The sequence below is a fragment of the Sorghum bicolor genome, chromosome 1 (genome assembly GCF_000003195.3).
Source record: "Sorghum bicolor cultivar BTx623 chromosome 1, Sorghum_bicolor_NCBIv3, whole genome shotgun sequence".
In the NCBI taxonomy this organism is placed as follows: Eukaryota; Viridiplantae; Streptophyta; class Magnoliopsida; order Poales; family Poaceae; genus Sorghum; species Sorghum bicolor.
The window spans coordinates 40588290-40594601 of NC_012870.2; positions in this window are offsets into that span (position 1 = coordinate 40588290).

Sequence of the window (6312 nt, forward strand, 5' to 3'; positions counted from 1 at the left end):
GAGATGATCCCTCTAGATCTTCAAGTTCTACCTCAAGTTCATCTAGGTCTAGTTCTAGTTCATCTAGGTTTAGTTCTACCTAAGCGGCTTAAGACGGCAGTTAGTTCTAGTTGGATCAAACCGACATCGCCTACCGACCCAAAAACGCATAGAAGGGGAGGACTATATAAGGAGACCCCCCTGGCCCCTGGAGAAGACATGAAGAAATTATCATAGAGATTGAGGAGTGCCCTCGAAGGAAAACCTCTTCTCTAATTAATATTTCCTTTTAGGCTTAGCAACCAATGTAAAGTAGAAATAGATCTTCTAGTTTCTACTAGATTGAGAGAGATAGAGTGGAGGTGTAGATTGGAGGAAGCCCGGCCTGTCGGTGTCTACTCCAAGCTTGTACCTGCGGGATCAAGTTCTCCTAACCCGAAGCTTGCTCCTAGGATTCTTCAGTATTTCGACTTCTAAATTCTAGTAAGTTCTTGTTTTATTGTTCTTATGGTTTATGAGTTTACTTTAATCTCTTCGCGTAGAGTTTAGAGTAATCATTACTGGCGTAAACGTGGTGTTTAGGCTGGTTTTATAGTCCCTTCAAGTGAATATGGGCCGTTGGATCAAACCGACATTGATTGAACGGTTATCCTTGATCCTTTAGGTCGGTGGAGATTGATCCCGAAAGAGAGTCCTGATTGGACTCTATGTGAGGGCGGGCGCCGAGGTCAACTGGGCGGGCGCCCAGTGCCTGGCCCCGTTCGGCCTCCGCTTCCTTCCCGTGGCTTGTGGAGTCTTCTAGATGGTAGAAAATTGCGCGGCACGCTAATATCTCTATGTAAACCCGACATGTGGACCTTTCTATGGCGACTCCTGATATGGTAAATGTGTTGCAAATCTCCAGGAAGTGTTGGAGATGAGCACTAGCATCTTCGTGTGCCTTCCCATAGAACTGGTTGGATTGCACCATGTTGATAAGTCCAAGCTTGAACTCAAAGTTGCCATCGATCTCTGCAGCAGGTCCAGTGCGGATGTTGTCCGTAGTGGGAGCTGAGAACTCGTGGATCGCTTTATTCGCCATGACTTCGAATTCTGAAGACAAGTTTGTTGACACTTCTTAACGCAACCACCGGATATCGGCGACGGCGCCAGAAGTGCCCTGGTAGGGTAACTCTATTTACTATTGGATAATTCCGCAAGCGCACAGAATGTACCGCTGTAGCACTTCACCAAGGAGTATTCCAAGGTATCGTAATTTATATTTTCCCAAGGGAAAGCGGCTAAGTGTGTTTAACAAAAAGGGGAATGAGATTCCTTGAGTTGTCTAGTATCAACTAGTGAATAAGGGTGGTAAATAACGAATAGGAAGGGTAGTGGTGAATCCAAGGTCCTATGCTAAAGGTAAATGGTAGAGTTAGCTAGGTGGGAGGACAACGAGTGAGTAAAGGACTCCTATGTATCTAACTTAACTTCTGTGACTTACTTTAATAGATAATTGCCTTAACTACGCTAGAGCCTTACTAACTGTGTGCGAGGGATAGCCGAGCTGGTAAGACGCTTAGAAGGTTTTTCACCTAACCCCTTACCGAAAGCGACTATTGGGCTTATGGACGCCTTACCTTTTAAGAACTAGCCTGTACGTGAGGAGAACCTAATGCCGCCCACGATCTGTCACCTACTAGGGAGTGCGCTCCTACTTTCCGTTCAAGCCAGCGGTAATCAAAGGTAATCTTAAGTATGAGCACCACGCTCACACTTAATCCTACAACTCTAACTAGTTGCAGCTAGCTAGAGCTCCTATACAAGATAGGACGATGATGCACACACAGGAGTGGTTACAGGTCACTAACTTCACTAAGACAACTATATTACTAAAGTAAATGCACAACAAGACTAAAAGACTTGCACTAAGTAAGAACTCAGTAAAGTAAAGTAAGAATAATATATTAATAAAAGGAAAGTCTTACAAAAGTAGAAAGGTACAAGAGCTATACCAGACTCTCCAGAAGACGACTTCGGAGACCCCGAGCTTCGCTCGACTCGACTCTAACTCCCACTCTAGACTAACTACTACTCTACTTGTATGCTTGGAACTTGTAATGCACTTGGCCTTGGAATTGCACACTTGAAATGAAGGGTGGAGGCTGCCTTTTATAGAGGGAGATGGAGTAGGGGTTACTCCATCGCCACATCATCGATCCGCGTGACATCTTCTCTCCACCCTTGGATCAAACCGACCTCACAACCGCCATTTGATCAACGGCAGGGGCAAATCAACATGTGGGACATGTGGGGAAGGTCGGTGGGAGGCCACCGACCCTGGAACCGCCTTTGATGTGGGGTCGGGCGACCCCACTTCTGGGCCTCTGGGCCCACCAGCAGTGTCCACAGGGGTCCCTTATGTCGGTGGACTAGGTGGCACACCTGGGTCCCACCAAAGAGGGGTCGGGCGACCTCCTCCCTGTGGGCCCAGGGTGTCACCTGTTGTCCCCTCGATCTCCTCTTGATGATTCTGATGTTGGCTTTGTCAAATAATGTCTTGAATTTGTTGTTCCTGCATAAACAAGCTAAGAGTACAAGTGGAACTAGTTATGGATAAAATATGTTCATGTCATGTCATTTCCCCTTGCAACCGAGGCATGTTGACGGTGTTTTGTATGTGGATTTCTATGGTATATCCACCGTCAACAAGATCCCCCAAGCTTAACCTTTGCTCGTCCCGAGCAAACAATCAAACTTAGCCTCGGTGGATCAGGTATTGTTACTATGTTCACATTTCAAGAGTACCATGTGTACAACAAAGTTCTTCTCTTTGCATGAAAAATTTAGCTATGTAAACTTACCCCTATTACCTTAGTCCCTTATGGGGCTTATGGCTTTTCCTTTGTCTTAGGTGGTTGAGAGACAGAACAGTTTGACTTGAGCACTAACTTTCTCATTCTTAGCAAGTTTCATATCAGAGGTTTTGTGATATTTTCAAAAGAAAGCTTAAATGTTCCTCTTATGGTTCTCTCATGTCACTCAAATGGTGTATGATTCCTCACCAAGGCATATGGTAAGAGTTGCCTTCTTTATTTCATCCTATTTCTAAAAGGCTTATGTGGAGTTCAAGGTAGGGATGAAAGGAGATAGCATACTTACTTTGCATATATTACGAAGTCAAAGCTCGGATCCTTGAAGAGAAGTGTCATACTCCCAGATCAAGATGTGCAAGTGTGATATATGGTGGACTAGGTTGCTCCTTTATTTGATAGACTCTCTATGTATTGAGACATGGCTAGCTTTTTTTATATATATATATGAGCTTTCATGTGCTCAATTTTCTTTTTCTGTGGACTTGCGTATGTCCATCTTTTTATTTCATTTTGCCTAGCCTTTTGATGTCTCATTTACCAAATAATGCTTAGAGAGATGTTCTAACATTTAGAGTATGGAGCAACCTATTTAGTGGATGCGAAATACATGTGGTTGCGTACTTCCAGTGTAGAAGCAGCATATATATATGTGGTGTGTACGTGATCTTGATCTTAGGAGCATGAAAAGTCTCTTAACAAGGGTCAACAAGACTTGACGACACTCAACACAAAGCAAATAGCTTATGTGGAAAGATTGCAATTATGTAAAGTAGATATGGCTGTGGTAGGAATTCATCACCATTGAGGAACAATTAAGGTTTTGATCATTTTAAGAATAAATCTCTGATAATCATGCATGCTTAGAAAAATATTATAGTAGCTCTTGTCTTACTATCTCATGTCCCACAACAACTTAGACTTAGTTCTAGCACTTGCAACCCACAAAGTTTTTAGGTTCATGGCAGTTTAAGTGAGCTAAGTGATCCATACTTAGAGAAATACTAAGTTGTATACTAGGTACTAGAGAAACATTAACAAGCAACTAGTCATCATTTCCATGAGGGATATAAACATACATGAAGCATATATGCTAAAGGGAAATGCTAATAAATATTTATTTTTATTTTTTTTTTTAAGTAAGAATGATAAAATGCATGAAAATAAATAGGATAGAATACTTACCTTAGTGGGGGAGAGGATCTCCCCCAAGCTAGATCTTCGCTCACTGTGGTGGCGGGAAATTCTGGTACCATCCAGCCCAGCGTTGTGCGTCTTCCTCTCGCACACGTCGGATATGTTGGCCGTTTTGTAACGCCAGTTGCAATGTTGCTTCTTGCCCAATCTGCAATTCGCCCATGTCATTAATGAGACTGTCCATACCTGTGGGCTGGTGACACCTAGCCCTGTCCCTTGGGCGTGGAGTGCGTTGTGGAGGTAGACCCATGGAGTCTGAAGCATCCACTGACATTGCTTCATCGCCCTCTTCAACGTCATGGTGCGAGGATCCTCCTTGCTCCATCTGGGCGGCTTGCATCATCCTTCTTGTCACCCTGCGTGTCCCTGCAATATCTGGACTTGCCACTTGGGCTAGTCTAATGGTAAGTGTGCGGACCCCATACAACCGGCGCCTCGCACATGGGAGAGGAATTTCGGTTGTATAGCCCGGATAAATCATTTTAAGTTCACCATTTGGATTTCTTATGAGCATGTTAGCATTGATAAAGAAGTTCTCATCTACCACTCCTCTAACATAGCCAATGTCTTCAAAATAATGTGATTCAAGTAATCCAAAAGTATCGGCTATTCGAGTAATAAAGGATGTGAAATAGATGGGCTTCCCATACTCAATAGAGTTAAGCCAATAGTTCACTAGCAGTTTCACATGGGAGACCTTGATTTTACTAACCATGGCATAGAGAATTTTTAAGTTCATCATCAATTAAAGTATCAGTTCCCATGCCAGGATATAGAGTGCACATGATCCAGAAGTGAAGAAAGCGCAAGGTTGGATTATGGATTTCAATGGGAGTAGGATTTGAACAATCATTAGAGCCAGAAATTGCTTTCCAGAATCTAAATTTATCGAACATTCTAGTGGCATGATCTAGATCAAGTTCACATTCATGTTCACACCCTAAAGCAGTGTTTAGCAAACTCCAATTTAATTGATGTTCTTGCTCACACATGCGAAAAGATATTCCATTATTTGTGAGTTTTAGGGTGCATAGAAATTCCTTAGCAAGCAATTCTTTTCCAAATTCAGGCACTTGCCAAAAACTACTCCAACCAATTGCTCTAAACACCTTATCGAATTCAACATCCATACCTGTGCGGGCCAAAAGGTCCGGATCGATGATGCTAGTGTGTAGGAAGAGACCCTCTCGGATGATGTAGTACCTTTGCAACTCTTCTTGGCTTAACATGAGGCCGCTCTCGAGCTCTCTCATCCTTGATGGAGGCTCGTAGGGTACCATCCCATGGTAACCTTCTTCTTCCTCCCTTCCATGAGCATGGTGAGAGCCTTGAGAAGAGCTCTCACCCTTTGCTTTCTTGAACTTGCCGAAGATATGCTTCTTCATCCTCCTACACAAGTGAGGCAAACCAAGCTCCTACTACTACTACTATGCAAGGGGAATCTTTTTGGGTTTTTGTTTTGATGACTATTTCTAAACTAAACTTGAGAAATGGCTTGTAACAAAGAGAGAAGAGAAAGGATTGTGAGCTCGAAATGGTTCTGGTGGTTTTGGGTGTGGAGTTGAGCTCACAATGCTGTGGTATTTATAGGGGGAGAAGGGCAAGTAGTGGACCCACAATATAGGGGTCGGCCGACCCCCCCTAGAAGCACTTTGAATTTGAACTTAGCTTTATACAGGGAACCATTCTGCATGCTTTCAAGATTTTGCAGAGATGGTCCAAAATGGGGGTCGGCCGACCCCCATCCTAGCCCCTCCTCCACTTTAAACATTGTGTCATTGATTGTCCAGAAGAGTAAAGGCTAGGTGTGGACCAAAAGTTTTCAAATTGTTTCTGAGATTCCCTGTTTTAGTGCTTTGTGAAAGGTAAAAGATGAATGGCAAAGGTGGAGACATGTCTAAAGTGATTCCTATGGACCATGGGAGCACTCAAGCATGCCTAGGTGACCACTTTGCAGAATTTAAGCTAGTGGAGTGGTCCCAAAAGAATCAAAGATGAAAGGAGCATCTTATGACTAAAGTAAAGGATCAAGGGACCACTCTTTTTCAAACTTTAGCTAGTGTTACAAGCATAGGACTCCATTGTGATTCAAATGGTGGCCAGCAGGAGGCAAGTGGGGCCAATATGGGGGTCGGCCGACCCCCACATTGGAGCTCCCAGAGCATCCAAGTGCTGGGTTGGAACCTCTATGACTAGCAAGGTTGAAATGTGGTGAAGTGGGCCCCAAGGTGGGGTCGGGCGACCCCCCTTTGGGAGCTCCAGCAGCTCAAATTTTTATGACAAG